General features: G+C 53.6%; 1 protein-coding gene across 1 annotated transcript in view; it reads right to left on the bottom strand.

The window, feature by feature from the left end:
- The window catches only part of CFP (complement factor properdin), a 104,579-nt gene that overhangs the window by 51,078 nt on the left and 30,089 nt on the right, over positions 1-23,412 (bottom strand). The window lies entirely within an intron of this gene.

The raw sequence follows: 23,412 nt of genomic DNA, 5'->3' as shown, positions 1-23,412 counted from the left end.
ATCCTATTCTATTGCAAACCACTTCTTCTAAAAAAAATTAATTACCATCCGCACGTTTAACAGTCAAAATGCCCGGATTGTACGTGCTCTGGAAGCGGAATGACAAGAGGCGCTAACTCCACCCCCGTTTGACTTATGGGTTTTGCTCTCCAGCCAAACTCATATTTCAGGCTCTGGATGTAACTCACAATAACAATCTGGCAACGTGAAAAAAATGCGAGTTTTTAGAAGCGGAGTGACAAGACTGCTCCCCCCCCCCCCACACACCCAGTGCTCTTACACTGCTCCCCCCCCACACACCCAGCGCTCTTACACTGCTTCCCCCCCACAGCCAGTGCTCTTACACTGCTCCCCCCCACACACCCAGCGCTCTTACACTGCTCCCCCTCCACAGCCAGCGCTCTTACACTGCTCCCCCCCCACACCCAGCTCTCTTACACTGCTCCCCGCACACACCCAGCGCTCTTACACTGCTCCCCCCCCACAGCCAGCGCTCTTACACTGCTCCCCCCACACACAGCGCTCTTACACTGCTCCCACCCCCACAGCCAGCTCTCTTACACTGCTCCCCCTCTGTCACGATAGGTTATGACAGGTTGTAAGTTACATCAAGTAACTGGGTTTGAACTGAACGAGGCTTAGATATAATAAAGTATATTTATTCCTTTGGATAGGTGAACACACAATATAGTACAGTAACAGGCAAGAAGTACACTTACTTTGGGGAGGGGGGATGAGAAGTATGTTGCATAGCAATTCTCCAGCAATTAGGTACAATCAAGATGATATCAAAAGACAATGGGTATAGGGATTACCACAGTTTATATATCTTTTGTAACCCTATCCTTAACATTAAGTACAGGTGATTGGTTTTCAATTACCTGTAGCCACTCTCTAACGTGGGAACACATTTTGATACATGCCCCCCTGCTAGTTGGCACATGCGCATTAGAACTCTGGGGTCTCATTTCTGTAGCCCCACATTTGCATCGGGAATGCCAGCCAGTCTGCCAGATGGGTTTTCTGTCAGGATATTCTTTGTTGTGAGGTGTTAAAGGTGACACTTACAGACTGCTCTGGTTTGAGTCATCTCTGCCCTCATGTAAACAGTGAAGGTGATAAACTCCTTTGAACAGCACTTAAACTCTAGACATTAGGACGCTTCCCTGGCCATCTGCTGTCCTTTGTCCCAAAGGAATTTCCTCTGGGTCTTGTGCTTGCCTAGGGATTCAGTGTTATTAGTAAAACACAAACATATTAAAATGTCTGGTTCCGTTGGGCTCAGTGGGTCCAAACTTCCCAGTTCTCAATGCCGGAACTGGGACACCATGTGGTCCAATTTGAGACCCGCTAGAACCTCGGGAACCGGAGTTACACAAATACACCTACAACCGTTTCCTATTTTTATTTTTTTGGTTTCCATTTTTTTTAAATTATTTTGGAGAGACATAACAAATATATGATCTCGGAATACATGTGATGTTTTAACAGTGTCACTTGTCCATACAACAAAAAGCATTAACAGTTCATCAGCACTACTTAAATAAAATATTTTCTATAACACAGTCTTTGAACAAGTGTGGACTGTCTTCTTATTTCCGGGTTGTGTTAGGGAAGTAGCCACTTCCGTAAGCGTCTCTCGTGAACTTAACAAAGGAAAGAGAAGAGCAGAGGAAAGAAGAAGAAAAAGACGGGGGGAGGGGGGGAAAGAGCCCATTTGTTTGGTCTTTCTGTATTTATTTCTATGGGGTCCCTAGTTTCCTGGCCATATTTCCCAAATTTTATGAAATTTGTCAGTTTTTTAGCTCAACTGTGCTGTGAGGAGCTCCATCATCTATTTTTCCCTTAGTCTCCGTAGGACCGTCTGCCTAGAAGGCGCGTTCACCTTTTTCCAGGCAGCCGCAATAACACAGCGGGCAGTCGTCATTACATGAGTGATCATCTTACTTTCTGCCGTTCCTAATTCATCTATTGGTTTGGCCAGCACCATGGTCAGCGGTTCCACCTCAACCTCCACCCCTAGGTACTCTCTGATCAATGTTTGTATCATGACCCAGAATACCTGAATTTTTGGGCAACTGCACCAAATATGAACCATATTTCCTTTTTGCCCGCATCCCCTCCAGCACAAATCCGGGGACCCGGGGAAGATCTGGGCCAGCCTGCTCGGGGTTAGGTACCAATGAAATAGAATTTTATAAATATTCTCTTTGATCGTGGTGCAGATTGACGTTTATGCAGCTACCTCCCAAATGTCCTCCCAGTCTTCCCTATCAATCTCTGTATTCAGATCTTCTGCCCATTTGATCATATAGCTATGTTGGGAACAACCCGCTGATCGCGCCAGGCCCAGATATATCTCCGAAATCAGCCCTTTACAGTAGTATCCTTTCCTGCATAGTCTTTCAAAATTTGTTAGAGGTTGGAATGCCGAATATTTAGAGACTGATTGCAGGTAGTGCCTGATTTGGAGGAAACCAAACACTGGTATATTTATGATTTGGTGTTTCTTCTCCAGCGCCTGGAGTGGTAAAATTATACCGTTATCTACAAAGTCGTCAGCTACCATCAACTTTAACGTCTTGAATTTATTGAGTCTCTGTGGGAACCAGCCTGGTGGGAATTCAGGGTTGTGGAATATAGGGGTTAGTAGTGTTGGACTGGCTGTCAGACCATATTTATCTTTATTTCTAGACCATATCCGCCATGTACATTTCATTGCTCCCAGTTTTAATGTTTCTAAGAGGGTCTCTCCTCCCCTCACGGTCCACATAGCGGCCGGGAGAGAGAGAGGTCTTGTATAAGTAGACTCAAGTCCCACCTAACAACTGGTGGTTGGATCGTTGTTCCACATTATTGCTTGTTTGAGTTGGACCGCCAAATAGTATTTGATGATATCCGGGACTGCCAAGCCTCCGCAATCTTTTGGGGCTAGCATAATAGATCTAGCTACCCTGGGTCTTCTATTTTGCCAGATAAAGTGGAAAATTCTGTTTTGTATATTTTTAAGCTCCGGCATTGGAATATCTATAGGGAGAGTCTGGAAATAATAAAGGAGCCTTGGTAGGATATTCATTTTGATCGTGGCTATTCTTGCTAACCAAGATATCTGGTATTCGTTCCAGCTCTGGAGGTCCTTTTTTAGCCTCTCAAATAAGGGTGGGTAGTTATGTTTATATAGCGAATTATACTCCCTTGTTATTTGGATTCCTAAGTATTTGATCTTTGTAGAGTTCCACTTATATTTAAAATTTGCTTGTAGTAATTTAACTTCAGGATCTGATAGCGTTAGGTTCAATGCTTCCGACTTATCCATATTGATTTTATATCCCGAGATTTTGCTAAATTTATCTAGTTGTGAGTGTAAGTTCGGGAGTGAAATCAAGGGGTTGGCGAGAGTTAGGATAATGTCGTCGGCAAATAGGGATATTTTGTAGTTTGTCTCTCCTATTACAATTCCGTTTATATTTTTTTCATCTCTAATTGTTGCTGCCAAGGGCTCGATAGAGAGAGCAAACAGAAGCGGAGACAAGGGGCATCCCTGTCGAGTACCATTCTTTATGTTTATAGGGTTTGAGTCTCCTCCTGGGAGTTTCACTACAGCCATGGGAGATCTGTATAGGGCTCTGACCCCTTCTAAATAAGGGCCCTTAAATCCATATTTAATTAGCGTTTGGTCTAGGAAGTCCCACCTAATCCTGTCGAATGCTTTTTCCGCATCCAAGCTCAACAGGATGGCCTTCGTGGATGAGAGATGTACATGGTCGATTATGTCTATAATTTTCCTAGTATTGTCTGAGGCCTGATAACCGACATGCCCAGGTGGCTGCTATAAATGTGGACGTACTAATTGTTTAACCTGCAAACACATTGAAAATAAGTGTACTGAGTTTGTATCCAACGTAACAGGAGAAAAATTTAGAATAAAACAGTTCATTAACTGCAATACGACATACGTTGTTTATCTGCTCAGTTGTCCCTGCGGCCTTTACTATATAGGCAGCACAAAGAGAAGTTTAAAGGAAACAATGAGTCCAGTGGGTCTGAATGAGGAGCTGGATCTTTTAGCTTTTCAATAATTGATATCTGTCTCTTATACCATTCATCAATTGAGGGTTTAAATTATTTTAATCCTCTATCAGATTTTATATGTTTTAAATCCTTTTTATGATTGTTTAATATATTATCTATTTCATGTATTGATTTTTTGCAATCAAGTTATCTAGCTATTTATTTAAAAATATTTGTGGGTTATAAAATGTGTTTTAATTGTTTAGCTAAATTAATAATAAATAACACATACCAATGAATTCAATTGTTTAATTATGACCAACACCGATTAATTTATAAAAGAATGTATTTTTAAAATAAATTTTATTAAATTTTTAATTTATCATATATTGTAATCAATCTTTATCATATCATGTTTTTTGTATAATTATTGTTTTTTCTTTTTGTGACATGAACCAGTCATTTATATCAGCAGCACCAGTCCATTTAGATAATGGATTTATTGGACCAATATCGAAGTTCAATGTGACACTAATTGAGCCATTGCAATTAACTTGGCTATAAATCAGTATGGCACTGGTGCAATGATATCCCTGACGAAGCCTTTTGGTGAAACGCGTAGGAGGAGGAGCAATAGGGTGTTTGCTTCCATGCAGTGCAGTGGAGTAGAGCTGTTAACACCACACGTTGGGCTCCAGCTGATCAAACTTGTTTGCCTGGTGATCGGCAACTAGCAGGAGGAGGAGAGCTGACAGACGCAGCCCAGAGACTACCGGGAAGGGTCTGTGCGTCACAGCCGGAAGTGACATCAGACCCGGACACCCGGAGGGCTGTCTGCTATCGTGCGCCATAGCGCATCTGAGCAGCGTGCACCGGAGCGGATTTCGGGATTAAAGGAAACGACCGGACCCCCACGGACCAACAGTGAATCAAGGGTGAGCATATTGAGCATTGGCCCAACCCTAGGGTACCCCTATATACCTAAACCTGCCCGGGCAGTGCACAGCTTGCAGGACTGAGACTCTCTACCGGGCTACTCCCGTTTTTAACCCCTTGGAGACCCATCAAGTGCAATTGCACAATAGCTTCATCTGCACAGTTCTTAATATTACCATTTATGTATTGATTATTATGTTTTTGTTGTCCTAGAGGGTTATCCCTGGGACAAGTTATATTAATAAAGATATAGAGTTTGACCACAACCCCATATTGACTGCGCTTCTAACTTTTTTCTTCTTTGTTGCCATTGTCTGAGGCCTGTCTGCCGGAAATAAACCCGACTTGATCTATGTGTATTAGGCTTGGGAGTATGGGGGTCAGTCTATTTGCAAGAATTTTGCTGAACAGTTTTAAATCCGAATTAAGGAGGGCTATGGGGCGATAGTTACCACACTGTAGTGGATCTCTCCCTTCCTTTGGTATGATTGCTAAATTAGCTTTAGACATGGATGGTGGGATGACTGTTCCTTCCAGAAATGCATTAAACACATCAAGTAGATATGGGGCCAGAACCGCTTAAATTTTTTGTAGTACTGATTGGAGAACCCATCTGGGCCTGGCGTTTTGCCGGGTTTTAATTGGGCGATTGCATCTATCAATTCTTCTAGGGATATTTCTTTATTTAGGTCTGAGAGGTTACTTTCCGAAAGTGTCGGGAGTTTACACGCTTCTAAGTATGTATAGATAGCCTCCGCGTCTGATGATTTGTTTTTTGGGAAATTTAGGTTATATAATTTGTTATAGTACTCCGAGAATTCGTTCGCTATTTGCGTCTCACAAAGTGTCTTTGTACCTGATTTTGTCAAAATAGCTGATATTTGGGATTTAGCTCTCATACCTCGCAATTTGGAGGCGAGTAAACGGTCGGCTTTATTACCTTTATCGTAATAGTTTTGTTTGGTCCACCGCAACGCCCTCTCCACTTCATCCATTTGGGTCTGCTTAAGTTCAGATCTGGTTTTATCTAGCAATTTGAATAGTTTTTTTGAGGGATTAGTTTTATGTTTCTGCTCTAAAAGTTGTACTTTCTCCGCTAGCTCATTATAGAGTTTTTGCTTTATTTTTTTCTTATGTGATGCTATGGAGATGATATTCCGTCTGATTGTCGCCTTATGGGCTTCCCATAAAATTGCTGGTGACTCTACGGAGCCCTTATTCAGCGTGAAGTATTCTCTGAGTTTTTGTTTAATCTCTATTTCTACATCTACTTGGTTTAACAAAGAATCGTTCAGTTTCCAATTGTATTGGTTAGTTCTATAGAAGGGGAGGGAGAGTGTCAGCGAGACCGGGGCGTGATCCGACCAAGATATTGATCTTATATCTGACTGGGAGGTTGCCTGGAAGATATCTTTAGTACCCAGAAAATAATCAATCCTTGAGTAGGTTTGGTGTGGGGGGGAGAAATAGGAGTAGTCCCGCTGCCCCTGGTGCTGTGCCCTCCAAATGTCTGTCAGGGAGAACTCCTTCATTATCTGTCTAAATTCTCTGGCATTCTTTTCTGTGACCCGGAGATGTGGAGTCCCTGTGGGGCTTGTTCTATCTAATTGCGGCATTGCTATCATGTTTAAATCTCCTGCTAGTAACAATGTAGGTCGAGTTTGGGGATCGATAAGGTCACATAGATCTCTTAAGAACTTGGCCTGGCCTTCGTTTGGGGCATAGATGTTAACAAGAGTGACATCCACTCCCGACAGGGTACCCTGTAGGATAATGTATCTCCCTTCTGGGTCAGCAGTCTCTCGTTTTAACAAGAATTTGACTGTATGCTTAAATAGGACCGCTACCCCTCTTTTTTTGTGGGGCATGATGCATAGTACGCCTGTGGGAAAACCCTCTGGAAGGTGTTTGGGGGGGTCGTAGTATTGAAATGCGTTTCCTGTAAAAACAGTATGTCGCCTTTTGTTTTTTTGAACTCTTGGAGGGCAAGTTTTCTTTTGGTGGTCGAGTTTAACCCTCTAACATTTAAAGGATATTAATTTAAGTGTCGTTTTAAGAGCCATTTATGGTTTTGGGGTGTGTGGTGCGTCCTACCTTTCCCTTCATTTTCCCACGATGGAGGGGGGACATGCTTTCAGAGCTCCTCTTGTGATCTGCGTAGTTGTTTTGTGGAATCTCCGTGTCTGGGCTTTCCGTGCGGCTAAGCTGGGTTTTGTCTCTGTTTGGCATGGGCTGGGTAAGACAGGCAGGGAATAATGGGGGGGGGGAGATAGAGAAGGAGAAAAAGAGAATGAGTGGGCGATATGTGCACCCCGTCATGGGTACCCCCATCACTCTAAGGATGGGGGGAAGGGCATAGTGCCCCTTGAGAACCTCTCGGGACGTCCCGTCCGTGGACCCATCTGGATACACCCGGAACCCCCTGTGGTTAGTCATGTGGTCAACTGGACCTAGTTAAAAGGTAAATATGTTAACAAGGAAATGTATAACAAGTTAACTGTACGTTTCCTGAAAATCAGCATGAAGACCCGCCCCGTCCTTCAGTACACTTAGGGTATTTATCCTCGAGTTAGGTGGGTGCCTACTCCCTGTATCTGGTATCTCTGCCCTCCTCTGAGGTCTATAATTCTCTAACTGGGACCCCTATCCTCGGACCCGTCTTAATGCCCCTTCCCTCGGTGTCTAGCTTCTCTATCTTTGGGGGATATATAGTTGGCTCACATCTTTGGTATTGGATATTATTACAACTGGGTGCAACCAGGGGTTATCTTTTTTGGGGGGGGAGGAGGGAGAGGACCCCCCGCCCATGCCAGCGGGCGGGGGGGCAGAAGGGCGGGGGGGGAGGCAGTGCAGGCCAAGTTCGTGCCCAGGCACATCAGCAGGTAAATGGGCGTCAGGAACCGAGAGGCCCCCCAAGTCTCGTGTATCCTTCAGGACAGCGGCATGATCCCCAGCTGTAGATTCCTCAGCGTCGCTGCATCCTCGCGGAACTCCGCATGCCAGCAGATCAGGCAGGTGCTCCTCCTGTGGGTGCTGCGAGCAGGGTGGGTAGGGGGGGATCCCCTACTCCTCCTCTGCTGGGGCCCTCTGCGTTGCAATACGTTGTGATGCTCGCTGTGGTCTTGGCTGCTGGTGTTGGCACTCTGTGTCCTCCGCATCTCCAGGGGAGCCCTCTTCTCCAGCCTGTGTCAGACCCAGGGCTCGTAGGAACCGCGTGCAGTCCTCAGGGTAGGAGAGCGTATGGAATTTGCCTCCCTTATTTACCACGATTTTAAATGGAAAACCCCAGCGATATTTCACGTTGTTGTCCTTTAGCTTTTGGGTCAAAGGCTTTAGCTCTCTCCGTCTGTCAATGGTTTTTTTTGAGAGGTCACTGTATATTTCAAGCTTAGTGTTCTGAAACTGCACTGTGCCCCTCTCTCTGCTGGCCGTCAGGATCGCCTCCTTTGTCAGGTAGTGGTGCAGTTTAACGATGACATCTCTTGTTCTTCTGGGATCCGCAGACTTTGGCCCCAGGACTCTGTGGGCATGGTCCATCTCCATCTTGTCGATAGTGAGGCCTGGGACCAAATCCTTGAACAGATCTATCAGATATGGGCGAAGCAAGTCCGCGTCAACCGTCTCTGGGATATATCTAATCCGAACATTTTGTCTGCGGTCGCGGTTCTCGTGTTCTTCCGCTTGCTCATTGAGCGCCCGTATTTCGAACTGCATTCGGTTCATTTCGTCTTTTACAGATGATTGGGCATGTTCCAGACTGTCCACTTTATTTTTAATAGTGTCTGTGCGCTGCGAGAGGCGATTCATGTCAGTTTGCAGGGTATGCACTGCTTTAGAGATATCGTCTTGGAAGCCCTGTCTCATCCTGGTGAACAGGTCTTCGAGATATGCCTTGTTTATTTCTTTATTCACGCCGTCATTGTCGGCCGCACCGCCAGGCCCTTCCCGCGAGTTAGATGCGTCGCCATCTTGGAATAGGCCGCAGCTCCCTGCGGGCCTCTAACTCGTCGGGAAGTAGTTAGAGACGCTTTGTTGTGCCGTTTTTTTCGAGCGGTGAGCCATCTCTGGTGCCTTCTCTTGCTCTCTGCTTTTATTTGGGAGCGTTTTGGGGTCCAGAGACTGTTATTATGCTATGTTATGCTGGCGGGGGCTCGGGAGCTCTCCGTTTATGTGTCCATGTGCGGTGACGTCACCGGAAGTCCTCCTCCAACCGTTTCCTATTTTAAGATAATAAACTCCGCTGTAAATTAAATCACGGTTTTTCACTAAATCCCCATTGAAAACAACGGGCTTCGCCGCCATAGACTTTCAATGGCAAACTGCCGCCGTTGGCGGCTATGGGAATCCACCGCCATAGACTTTCAACGGGGCAACGCCGCCGTTGAAGTCAATGGGGTTTTTCCGCCATAGCCGGTCAATGGAGATTGGCCGCCATTGGAGTCTATGGGAAAAGTCCCGAACTTTCAAGGGGGTTCATACTCCGTCGGGTTGGTCCAAGAGGGTCAAGCATGGTTCTGCAGCGATGCCGGAGCAGTGACTACAGATACCCCAAACTCTGGCCCTCTGGACCCTCCGGAACCAGAGATATGGATTCATAGATTTCAGCTTTTCACACTTAGACGTTTTCTTGAGCTGTTTCTGCCGCCGCCATCGGAACCTATGGCGCGACCCGCTCTATCGGTGCAACCCTTCTCGGGGGTCCAGGATTCGGGGACCCGGTTGTGGTCGAGTGGGGGGAGGTCTAGGAACTAGGGGCAAAAAGAATTTTATTTCTAGGTGCTCTAGAACTGTTTATTCCCAACGCCACTTAACGTTGAACTTGACTGCTAAGTGATCAAAGCTCTCTTATAGAAAAAGTATCCGCTTTGCGTTTTTGCGGTTTGGACAGCAGCCAACTCGTTCCTGGAAAGCGCCGTCGAGGAATCTCCATTGAAGTCAATGGGCCCATTGACTTACAATGGGAAACCGCCACTCCTCCTCTCGGATGCCACCTGCTGGTCTTCACAGGAAACAGGACCAGAACAGCAAGATTCGCCATTGAAACGCATGGAGCTCCAATGGCGGCCTATGGGACCCTGCAAAATGGTGCCTGAAAAGGCGGGAAAATTACACAAAGGGCTATAATCACTAAAGAACTATTAATCCTTGTACTCCCGGATGGATCCTAGTGTGTGTGATGCAGACACTGATTAAACCAGATATTACAATAAAGCTTGGGAACAGGGGAATATACATTTTCATGTCATAACAAGGGTTAAATCACATTTCTGGACCTCAGTCCAGTTAACCCCTTGTCTCCCTGGTGAGGTCAGGGGATGGCCAAATGGGGTGCAACCCCTTTAATACCGGGCCACCCCCTTTCTCCCTCTACACCTCCCCTTCTTAATGGGTGACCTGTGGCCCACTGGCCCTAACGGGGAGTGGGGCACTGCTGGCACCATTAATGAATTCAGTCTCATAGGGATAGTCCTGGCGTGAAAGTCCATCAGCATTGCTGTTTTAACTGCCCTTTTTGTGCTGAATGGTAAATTCAAATTCTTGTAAAGCCAAGCTCCATCTCAGCAATTTGGCATTTTCCCCTGACACCCTCTGTAGCCAACTCAGAGGGTTGTGGTCCGTGATGACCATGAAAGCCCTCCCATATACATAGGGCTGGAGCTTTTTGAGTGCCCACACATTGGCCAAGCACTCCTTCTCAATGGTGGCATATGCCACCTCCCTGGGGAGCAGTTTGCGACTGAGATACACCACAGGGTGCTCTCTGCCGTCGTCCCCCACCTGGCTCAGTACAGCTCCAATACCAAAGTCTGAGGCATCAGTCTGAATGAGAAAATGCTTGGTAAAGTCTGGGGCAGCCAGTATGGGGGCTCCAGCAAGCGCAATTTTCAGGGCTTGGAAAGCAGTTTCACAGGGAGGAGTCCAGGTAATAAGCACAGGCAGTTGCTTCTTAGTCAGATCAGTCAGGGGTTTAGCCACGGCGCTGTACTGTGGGACAAATTTCCTATAGTACCCTGCGGTGCCCAAAAATGCCATGACCTGTTTCTTGGTTTTTGGAACAGGCCACTGAACTATGGCTTCTACCTTGGCTGGCTCTGGTTTGAGATGCCCTCCACCCACCCTGCGCCCTAAGTACAGGACTTCTGCCATCCCTACCATACACTTAGTGGGTTTTAAGCTAAGCCCAGCCTCCCTGATCCTATCCAGCACCGCAGCTACATGTCCTATGTGGGATTCCCAGGAATTACTAAAGACAGCAATGTCATCTAAGTAAGCCCTGGCATAGCTCTGCATCCCTTCCAGTAACCAATTGACCAGGCGTTGAAAGGTAGTCGGGGCATTCTTCATCCCAAATGGCATCACCAAAAACTCATAGAGGCCACTTGGAGTGATGAATGCTGACTTCTCCCTAGCCTCCAGGGTCAGTGGGATTTGCCAATAGCCTTTGCTCAAATCCATGGTGGTCAGATACTTTGCCCCCGCGAGTTCATCTAGTAACTCATCCATGCGGGGCATGGGGTAAGCATCTGACACCGTCCCAGCGTTGAGCAACCAGTAGTCCACACAAAACCGTGTGGTCTTGTCCTTTTTAGGAACTAGGACTACTGGACTTGCCCAAGGGCTCTGGGACGGAGTAATTACCCCTAGGGTCAGCATCTCCTCTATCTCTCTCTCCATACTTGTCTTGACCTCTGCTGACACTCTATAAGCATGCTTATGCAGAGGCTGCAGGTCCCCTTTGTGCACTGGGTGTTTGGTGAGATGTGTGGTCCCTGGCATGTCAGTGTAGAGGGTGCTAAACTGAGCTAGCATGTCCCTGGCTTCTCCCTTCTGCCTAGCACTCAACTGTGCCCCTATCTCCACCTGCTCCACAGTGTTTCCCTGCCTAGCCTCCCCTAGGAGATCAGGCAGAGCATTGCTCGCCGGATCCTCCAGCAGTGGGCTACAAATGGCCAGCACTGATCCCATACTCGGTGCTCTGTATTCCTTCAACATGTTAATGTGATATGTCTTGTGCCTCTCAGGCGCTACCTGTACAACATAGTTGCACTCATTCACCTTTCGGATAACCGAGTACGGTCCCGACCAGGCAGCCATCAGCTTGTTCTCCCGAGTGGGTTTGAGAACAAGCCCCTGCTGTCCTGGGATGAATTCTCTGCTACGGGCATGAGCATCTCTAACCGGTCTCAGAGATCTAGTACATACTGGATCACTGAAGCATCAGTAGCAGTAGTCTCCCCTTCCCATCCCTCACGGAATAGGTCCAGAGGTCCACGTACCCTGCGGCCATATAGTAGCTCGAAGGGGGAGAAGCCTGTAGATTCTTGCGGTACCTTTCGGTATGCAAACAGCAAGTGCTGCAGGTGAATCTCCCAGTCTTTCCCCTCCGCCTCTATAAAGGTCCGAAGCATCTGCTTCAGGGTCCCGTTAAACCTCTCACATAATCCGTTTGTCTGGGGATGGTAAGGAGTAGTGCGCCAGTGCTGTACACCGCAAGCATCCCAGAGACAATGTAACAGTTCACTCATGAACTGAGACCCCTGATCGGTTAGGATCTCACTAGGGAAACCTACCCCCGAGAAAATGTTCAGCAAAGCTGCTGCCACTGTCTTGGCACTTATGGTGCCAAGCGCTACCGCCTCAGGGTACCGGGTGGCAAAATCCACCACCGTGAGGATGTAGCACTTCCCTGACCTGCTAGGAATCATAAGGGGTCCTATAAGGTCCATCGCTACCTTCTGGAAGGGTTCCCCTATTATCGGTAGGGGTCTCAGGGGTGCCTTCACACGGTCGCCCGCCTTACCTACTCGCTGGCAGACATCACAAGAGCGGCAGAAGTTGCTCGCATCTCGAGATGCCCCCGGCCAGTAGTAACGCTGTAATAACCGGGCTCACGTCCTGGTGACCCCCTGATGTCCCGCTAACGGAATAGAGTGAGCTACCCGTAACAGTTGCTGTCGGTACCCCTGGGGCACTACTAGCTGTTGCTTACCGGTCACCCCCTCCTCTATCCCCGGATTCCCTTCCTCTCTGTACAGGAGTCCCTTGTGCCATAGGCAGTGCTCAGTGCCTTCCCCTGCTTGAGATTCGGACGCCCGAAGTCTCACGCCGGCCAGGGTAGGGTCTGTCTTCACTGCCTCCCTAAACTGGGCTCCTAAGGCTGGCCACCCCCCAGTCATGTCATTGTCTGGAGAATGGGGAAGGTTGAGGGGAAACGGTAAGTCAGTCTGTGGTTGCAACTGATCCTGGCTTACCTCCCCGGGCTCCTCTGCGCCCTCCGCTAACGTTGGTCCCAAAGGCTGGGGGACTGGAGTGGGCGCCGCCGGCATTGCCGCTGTCTGGCTCCGGGTAACCGCCACCACTGCAGCGGGCTTGGGCACACGGTCGTAGGTGCAGGTCATCAGTCCCAGATCGTTGCCCAAAAGAATTTCAGCATCCAAACCGGGTAAAACCCCCACCTCCCGCACACCCTTGCCCTCCCCCCAATCCAAAAAGATTCGGGCCACCTGCAAGAAACGTGGCTCTCCGTTGGTGATCTGCATCCCAGGGCCTGGGAGCAATTCCTCTGGCCAGACCATATCAGGTCGGACCAGGGTCACTGCAGATCCTGAATCCAGCAAGTCGACTGCTTGCCGGTCACCGACTGTGACCGGGGTGAGATGTTTGCTCCGGCCGTCCATCTGCTGCAGGTCTGCGCTGAGATGTCCTCCGCTCCTGGCTGTAGGCACTGATGAAAACGGGATAGGGGTGACATGGGATGTCTCGCTGGGAGTTGTTTCCATGACCGGTCCTGGTTCTTTGGTGGAAGCCACCCACACACGGGCTACCGGCTTCGCAGCTGGGGTGCGTTGCCCCTGATGGGGTCGGTTGGAACGCAGAGGTTCCGGGCAATCTGGTCTGAGGTGACCAGTGCTGTTACAGTTGTAGCACCGGCGCTCATGCCGGAGCTCTCCCGCCTTCTGTGGACTGCTGCCCGAAGGCGGCTTCTGAGTCCATTGAGGGGTACTAGCAGATTTCTTGGCCAGCCCCGGCTCTGCCGCCGCTTTGGCTGGTGCCTTGGCGGTCATCTGGGCTCGGCTGACCACATAGTCGTCTGCAAGCCTCGCCGCCTCTGTGTAAGTCTTGGGCTTTTTGTCATACACCCAAGCCCTCACCGCCGGCGGGCACTGCTGCATGAGCTGCTCCTGAAAGATGAGGTCCAGCAGGCGTTGGTAAATCCTGGCCTCATAGCCCTCCACCCAGCGGATCCCGTATAAAGCCATGCGGGTCACATAGGTGACTTAGGACTCCTGAGGCTTCCTCTCCTCCAGCCGGAATTTACCCCGGTAAGCTTCAGGGGTAAAACCGTGCTGAAATAGCAATAGTTCTTTCAGGTGGTCATAATCATCAGCATACTCCTCTGGAAGCGCCATCATCGTCTGCTTAGCCAAGCCGGAGAGTAACGGATCCAAGCGTGCAACCCTATGCTGGGGAAGCACCCGGTACCGCCGGCACTGCGTTTCAAAGTTCTTTAAAAAACCTGTCGATCTGATCAGTGCCTTCCACGTACTTGGTGAGACTGTGCTTGTCCAGTTGGAGTTCCTCTTTGCGGGGTTGGACCGAGGGGCAATAAGCGGGTCTGTTCACTGCCATAGAGATAAACTGTAGCCGCTCCTCCGCTGTCTCTTGGTCTCCCCACGTTGTAATCAGTGCCAACATTTCAGGGGTAAACGGACTGGTAGCCGCAGCCACCAATGCCCCTCCTGTTGCACTGGTCCCGGGAGGTGCACTTGTCCCCTCCCCGGGATCCCGCCGCCCCGGCACTGGGTTCATTCCCTGATCTCCGGGCGGCTGTACAAGGGCAAGCTGAGCCGTATCCTGAGGCTCTGCAAGCCAGGCTTCATAGTCCATGATTGCTGCTATCATGTCTGCGACCGCCTGGTTCTCATATTCCAGTCCATAGTCACGGCACTTGTCCTTCAGCTGAGTTCTAGTCCACAGGAGGTATGAGCCTTCCTCTTCACTCATGGTTCTGGGTCGCAGCAGTGAGGTGGTGTGACAACTTGTGTTACTTGTTGCACTACCGTGTGTTTAATATCTTTAGTCCCAGGAACTCGCAATTACCATCGAGTTCCCACTGTATTACAGTATCCCTCGGTACACTGTAATACAGGTCCAGTTCAATCCCGCTGCTGCCACCAGTTAATTACAAAGCCTGTCACGATAGGTTATGACAGGTTGTAAGTTACATCAAATAACTGGGTTTGAACTGAACGAGGCTTAGATATAATAAAGTATATTTATTCCTTTGGATAGGTGAACACACAATATAGTACAGTAACAGGCAAGAAGTACACTTACTTTGGGGATGGGGGGTGAGACGTATGTTGCATAGCAATTCTCCAGCAATCAGGTACAATCAAGATGATATCAGAAGACAATGGGTATAGGGATTACCACAGTTTATATATCTTTTGTAACCCTATCCTTAACATTAAGTACAGGTGATTGGTTTTCAATTACCTGTAGCCACTCTCTAACGTGGGAACACATTTTGATACATGCCCCCCTGCTAGTTGGCACATGCGCATTAGAACTCTGGGGTCTCATTTCTGTAGCCCCACATTTGCATCAGGAATGCCAGCCAGTCTGCCAGATGGGTTTTCTGGCAGGATATTCTTTGTTGTGAGGTGTTAAAGGTGAAACTTACAGACTGCTCTGGTTTGAGTCATCTCTGCCCTCATATAAACAGTGGAGGTGATAAACTCCTTTGAACAGCACTTAAACTCTAGACATTAGGACGCTTCCCTGGCCATCTGCTGTCCTTTGTCCCAAAGGAATTTCCTCTGGGTCTTGTCCTTGCCTAGGGATACAGTGTTATTAGTAAAACACCAACATATTAAAATGTCCGGTTCCGTTGGGCTCAGCGTGTCCAAACTTCCCAGTTCTCAATTCCGGAACTGGCACACCATGTGGTCCAATTTGCGACCCGCTAGGACCTCAGGAACCGGAGTTACACAAATACACCTACAACCGTTTCCTATTTTATTACAATAAACTCCGCAGTAAATTAAATCACGTTTTTTCACTAAATCCCCATTGAAAATAACGGGCTCCGCCGCCGTAGACTTTCAATGGCAAACCGCCGCCGTTGGCGGCTATGGGAATCCGCCGCCATAGACTTTCAACGCGGCAACGCCGCCGTTGAAGTCAATGGGGTTTTTCCGCCATAGCCAGTCAATGGAGATTGGCCGCCATTGGAGTCTATGGGAAAAGTCCCGAATTTTCAAGGGAGTCCATACTCCATCAGATTGGTCCAAGAGGGTCAAGGATGGTTCTGCAGCGATGCCGGAGCAGTGACTACAGATACCCCAAACCCTGGCCCTCTGGACCCTCCGGAACCGGAGATATGGATTCATAGATTTCAGCTTTTCACACTTAGACGTTTTCTTGAGCTGTTTCTGCCGCCGCCATCGGAACTATATGGCGCGACCTGCTCTATCGGTGCGACCCTTCTCGGGGTCCAGAATTCGGGGACCCGGATGTGGTCGAGTGGGGGGAGGTCTAGGAACTAGGGGCAAAAAGAGTTTTATTTCTAGGTGCTCTAGAACTGTTTATTCCCCACGCCACTTAACGTTGAACTTGACTGCTAAGTGATCAAAGCTCTCTTATAGAAAAAGTACATGCTTTTGCGGTTTTGCGGTTTGGACGGCAGCCAACTCGTTCCTGGAAAGCGCTGTCGAGGAATCTCCATTGAAGTCAACGGGCCCATTGACTTACAATGGGAAACCGCCACTCCTCCTCTCGGACGCCACCTGCTGGTCTTCACAGGAAACAGGACCAGAACAGCAAGATTCGCCATTGAAACGCATGGAGCTCCAATGGCGGCCTATGGGGCCCTGCAAAATGGTGCCTGAAATGGCGGGAAAATTACACAAAGGGCTATAATCACTAAAGAACTATTAACCCTTGTACTCCCGGATGGATCCTAGTGTGTGTGTGATGCAGACACTGATTAAACCAGATATTACAATAAAGCTTGGGAACAGGGGAATATACATTTTCATGTCATAACAAGGGTTAAATCACATTTCTGGACCTCAGCCCAGTTAATCCCTTGTCTCCCTGGTGAGGTCAGGGGATGGCCAAATGGGGTGCAAGCCCTTTAATACCGGGCCACCCCCTTTCTCCCTCTACACCCTCCCACCCAGCTCTCTTACACTGCTCCCCCCACCCAGCTCTCTTACACTGCTCCCCCCCACACACTCAGCGCTCTTACACTGCTCCCCCCCACAGCCAGCTCTCTTACACTGCTCCCCCTCCCACCCAGCTCTCTTACACTGCTCCCCCCCACCAAGCTCTCTTACACTGCTCCCCCCCACACACCGAGCGCTCTTACACTGCTCCCCCTCCCAACCCAGCTCTCTTACACTGCTCCCCCCCACAAACCCAGCTCTCTTACACTGCTCCCCATCCCACCCAGCTCTCTTACACTGCTCCCCCCCACCAAGCTCTCTTACACTGCTCCCCCACACACACCGAGCGCTCTTACACTGCTCCCCCTCCCAATCCAGCTCTCTTACACTGCTCCCCCCCACACACCCAGCGCTCTTACACTGCTCCCCCCCAACACCCAGCACTCTTACACTGCTCCCCCCAGCCAGCGCTCTTACACTGCTCCCCCCCAACACCTAGCACTCTTACACTGCTCCCCCCAGCCAGCGCTCTTACACTGCTCCCCCCCCAGCTAGCTCTCTTACACTGATCCCCCCCCACACCCAGCGCTCTTACACTGCTCCCCTCCCACAGCCAGCGCTCTTACACTGCTCCCCCCCCACACCCAGCGCTCTTACACTGCTCCCCCCCCCCAGAGCCAGTGGTCTTGCACTGCCCCCCCCCCTGGCACTCTGCTCTCTTACACTGCAACTGCCAGCGCTCTTACGCTGCTCCCCCCCACACACACCCCGCTCTCTTACACTGCTCCCCCCCCCAGAACCAGTACTCTTGCATACACCCCGCCCCCCCCCGGCACTCAGCGCTCTTACACTGCTCCTCCCTCCCCCCCGCCCCCCCCAGGCGCTCTTGCACTGCACCCCCCCTGGCACTCAGCGCTCTTACACTGCTTCCCACACACCCAGCGCTCTTACACTGCTCCCCCCCCCACAGCCAGCACTCTTGCACTGCACCTCCCCCCCCCTCCCGGCACTCAGCACTCTTTTACTCTACCCCCACCCCCCCTGGCACTCAGCGCTACAATATTGCACCCCCCCTGGCACTCAGCGCTCTAATACTGCACCCCACCGGCACTCAGCGCTCTTTCACTGCACCCTCCCCCCCCCCGACACTCAGCGCTCTTACACTGCAACCTCCCCCCCCCCCCGGGCACTCAGCACTCTTAAACTGCACCCTCCACCCCCCCTCCCCCGGCACTCAGGCACTCAGCGCTCTTACACTGCTCCCCCCCACCACCGGCACTCACCGCTCTTTAACTCTACCCCCACCCCCCCTGTCACTCAGCGCTCTTATACTGCACCCCCCTGGCACTCAGCGCTCTTACACTGCACCCTCCCCCCAGGCACTCAGCGTTCTTACATTGCACCCCCCACCCCCCGGCACTCAGCGCTCTTACACTGCACCCCCCGCCCCCCTCCCGGCACTCAGCGCTCTTACACTGCACCCTCCCCCCCCTTCCGGCACTCAGCGCTCTTACACTGAGCCCCCCCCCCCCCTTCCGGCACTCAGCGCTCTTACACTGCACCCCCCCGGCACTCAGCGCTCTTACACTGCACCCCCCCCCGGCACTCAGCGCTCTTACACTGCACCCCCCCCCGGCACTCAGCGCTCTTACACTGCACCCCCCCCCCGGCACTCAGCGCTCTTACACTGCACCCCCCGGCACTCAGCGCTCTTACACTGCACCCCCCCCCGGCACTCAGCGCTCTTACACTGCACCCCCCCCCCCGGCACTCAGCGCTCTTACACTGCACACCCCCCCCGGAACTCAGCACTCTTACACTGCAACCCCCCCCCCCCCCCCCGGCACTCAGCGCTCTTACACTGCTCCTCCCTCCTCCCCCGCCCCCCCCAGCGCTCTTGCACTGCACCCCCCCTGGCATTCAGCGCTCTTACACTGCTTCCCACACACCCAGCATTCTTACACTGCTCCCCCCCCACAGCCAGCACTCTTGCACTGCACCTCCCCCCCCCCTCCTGGCACTCAGCACTCTTTTACTCTACCCCCACACCCACTGGCACTCAGCGCTCTAATATTGCACCCCCCTGGCACTCAGCGCTCTAATACTGCACCCCACCGGCACTCAGCGCTCTTACACTGCACCCTCCCCCCCCCCGGGCACTCAGCGCTCTTAAACTGCACCCTCCCCCCCCCGACACTCAGCGCTCTTACACTGCACCCTCCCCCCCGACACTCAGCGTTCTTACATTGCACCCCCCCACCCCCTGGCACTCAGCGCTCTTACACTGCACCCCCCGCCCCCCTCCCGGCACTCAGTGCTCTTACACTGCACCCCCCCCCTTCCGGCACTCAGCGCTCTTACACTGCACCCACCCCCCCCCGGCACTCAGCGCTCTTACACTGCACCCCCCCCCTGGCACTCAGCGCTCTTACACTGCACCCCCCCCCTTCCGGCACTCAGCGCTCTTACACTGCACCCCCCCCCCCCGGCACTCAGCGCTCTTACACTGCACCCCACCACCCCCCGGCACTCAGCGCTCTTACACTGCACCCCCCCCCCCGGCACTCAGCGCTCTTAAACTGCACCCCCCCCCCTGCACTCAGCGCTCTTACACTGCACCCCCCCCCCCCGGAACTCAGCGCTCTTACACTGCAACCCCCCCCCCCCGGCACTCAGCGCTCTTACACTGCACCCCCCCCCCCCCCCGGCACTCAGCGCTCTTACACTGCAACCCCCCCCCCCCCGGCACTCAGCGCTCTTACACTGCACCCCCCCCCCCCCGGCACTCAGCGCTCTTACACTGCACCCCCCCCCCCTGGCACTCAGCGCTCTTACACTGCACCCCCCCCCCCCGGCACTCAGCGCTCTTACAGTGCCCCCCCTCCCCCGGCACTCAGCGCTCTTACACTGCACCCCCCCACCCCCGGCACTCACCGCTCTTACACTGCACCCCCCCCCCCGGCACTCAGCGCTCTTACACTGCAACACCCCCCCCCCCCCGGCACTCAGCGCTCTTACACTGCACCCAACCCCCCTGGCACTCAGCGCTCTTACACTGCAACACCCCCCCCCCCGGCACTCAGCGCTCTTACACTGCACCCCCCCGGCACTCAGCGCTCTTACACTGCACCCCCCCCCCCGGCACTCACCGCTCTTACACTGCACCCCCCCCCCCGGCACTCAGCGCTCTTACACTACAACACCCCCCCCCCCCCGGCACTCACCGCTCTTACACTGCACCCCCCCCCCGGCACTCAGCGCTCTTACACTGCAACACCCCCCCCCCCGGCACTCACCGCTCTTACACTGCACCCCCCCCCCCGGCACTCAGCGCTCTTACACTGCACCCCCCCCCCCCCCGGCACTCAGCGCTCTTACACTGCACCCCCCCCCCCCGGCACTCAGCGCTCTTACACTGCAACACCCCCCCCCCCCGGCACTCAGCGCTCTTACACTGCACCCCCCCCGGCACTCAGCGCTCTTATACTGCACCCCCCCCCCCGGCACTCACCGCTCTTACACTGCACCCCCCCCCCGGCACTCAGCGCTCTTACACTGCAACACCCCCCCCCGGCACTCACCGCTCTTACACTGCACCCCCCCCCCGGCACTCAGCGCTCTTACACTGCAACACCCCCCCCCCCCGGCACTCAGCGCTCTTACACTGCACCCCCCGCCCCCCTCCCGGCACTCAGCGCTCTTACACTGCACCCCCCCCCCTTCCGGCACTCAGCGCTCTTACACTGCACCCCCCCCCGGCACTCAGCGCTCTTACACTGCACCCCCCCGGCACTCAGCGCTCTTACACTGCACCCCCCCCCCGGCACTCAGCGCTCTTACACTGCACCCCCCCCGGCACTCAGCGCTCTTACACTGCACCCCCCCCGGCACTCAGCGCTCTTACACTGCACCCCCCCCCCCCGGCACTCAGCGCTCTTACACTGCACCCCCCCCCCGGCACTCAGCGCTCTTACACTGCACCCCCCCCCCCCCGGCACACAGCGCTCTTACACTGCACACCCCCCCGGAACTCAGCGCTCTTACACTGCAACCCCCCCCCCCCCGGCACTCAGCGCTCTTACACTGCTCCTCCCTCCTCCCCCGCCCCCCCCAGCGCTCTTGCACTGCACCCCCCCTGGCATTCAGCGCTCTTACACTGCTTCCCACACACCCAGCGCTCTTACACTGCTCCCCCCCCACAGCCAGCACTCTTGCACTGCACCTCCCCCCCCCCCCTCCCGGCACTCAGCACTCTTTTACTCTACCCCCACCCCCACTGGCACTCAGCGCTCTAATATTGCACCCCCCCCTGGCACTCAGCGCTCTAATACTGCACCCCACCGGCACTCAGCGCTCTTACACTGCACCCCCCCCCCCCCCCGGGCACTCAGCGCTCTTAAACTGCACCCTCCCCCCCCCGACACTCAGCGCTCTTACACTGCACCCTCCCCCCCGACACTCAGCGCTCTTACACTGCACCCTCCCCCCCCCCCGGGCACTCAGCGCTCTTAAACTGCACCCTCCACCCCCCGGCACTCAGGCACTCAGCGCTCTTACACTGCTCCCCCCCACCACCGGCACTCACCGCTCTTTTACTCTACCCCCACCCCCCTGTCACTCAGCGCTCTTATACTGCACCCCCTGGCACTCAGCGCTCTTACACTGCACCCTCCCCCCCGGCACTCAGCGTTCTTACATTGCACCCCCCCACCCCCCGGCACTCAGCGCTCTTACACTGCACCCCTGCCCCCCTCCCGGCACTCAGTGCTCTTACACTGCACCCCCCCCCCCTTCCGGCACTCAGCGCTCTTACACTGCACCCCCCCCCCCCGGCACTCAGCGCTCTTACACTGCACCCCCCCCGGCACTCAGCGCTCTTACACTGCACCCCCCCCCCCTTCCGGCACTCAGCGCTCTTATACTGCACCCCCCCCCCGGCACTCAGCGCTCTTACACTGCACCCCACCCCCCCCGGCACTCAGCGCTCTTACACTGCACCCCCCCCCCGGCACTCAGCGCTCTTACACTGCACCCCCCCCCCCCTGCACTCAGCGCTCTTACACTGCACCCCCCCCGGCACTCAGCGCTCTTACACTGCACCCCCCCCCCGGCACTCAGCGCTCTTACACTGCACCCCCCCCCCCCCGGAACTCAGCGCTCTTACACTGCAACCCCCCCCCCCCCCCGGCACTCAGCGCTCTTACACTGCACCCCCCCCCCCCCCGGCACTCAGCACTCTTACACTGCACCCCCCCCCCCCTGGCACTCAGCGCTCTTACACTGCACCCTCCCCCCCCCCCGGCACTCAGCGCTCTTACAGTGCCCCCCCTCCCCCGGCACTCAGCGCTCTTACACTGCACCCCCCCCCCCCGGCACTCAGCGCTCTTACACTGCAACACCCCCCCCCGGCACTCAGCGCTCTTACACTGCACCCCCCCCCCCGGCACTCAGCGCTCTTACACTGCACCCCCCCCCCGGCACTCAGCGCTCTTACACTGCACCCCCCCACCCCCGGCACTCACCGCTCTTACACTGCACCCCCCCCGGCACTCAGCGCTCTTACACTGCAACACCCCCCCCGGCACTCAGCGCTCTTACACTGCACCCCCCCCCCCCGGCACTCAGCGCTCTTACACTGCAACACCCCCCCCCCCGGCACTCAGCGCTCTTACACTGCACCCCCCCCCGGCACTCAGCGCTCTTACACTGCACCCCCCCCCCAGGCACTCACCGCTCTTACACTGCACCCCCCCCCCGGCACTCAGCGCTCTTACACTGCACCCCCCCCCCCCGGCACTCAGCGCTCTTACACTGCAACACCCCCCCCCGGCACTCACCGCTCTTACACTGCACCCCCCCCGGCACTCAGCGCTCTTACACTGCACCCCCCCCCCCCGGCACTCAGCGCTCTTACACTGCACCCCCCCCCCCCGGCACTCAGCGCTCTTACACTGCACCCCCCCCCCCCCGGCACTCAGCGCTCTTACACTGCACCCCCCCCCCCCACTCAGCGCTCTTACACTGCAACACCCCCCCCCCCCCGGCACTCACCGCTCTTACACTGCACCCCCCCCCCCGGCACTCAGCGCTCTTACACTGCAACACCCCCCCCCCCCCCCCGGCACTCACCGCTCTTACACTGCACCCCCCCCCGGCACTCAGCGCTCTTACACTGCACCCCCCCCCCCCCCCCCGGCACTCAGCGCTCTTACACTGCACCTTCCCCCCCCCCCCCCCCGGCACTCAGCGCTCTTACACTGCTCCCCTCATGTATTGGTAACATTACTTTCCA

The sequence above is a fragment of the Ascaphus truei genome, unplaced genomic scaffold (genome assembly GCF_040206685.1).
Source record: "Ascaphus truei isolate aAscTru1 unplaced genomic scaffold, aAscTru1.hap1 HAP1_SCAFFOLD_236, whole genome shotgun sequence".
Classification (NCBI taxonomy): domain Eukaryota; kingdom Metazoa; phylum Chordata; class Amphibia; order Anura; family Ascaphidae; genus Ascaphus; species Ascaphus truei.
Note: the sequence above shows the minus strand (reverse complement) of the source record. Positions and strands in the feature narration are given on the sequence as shown.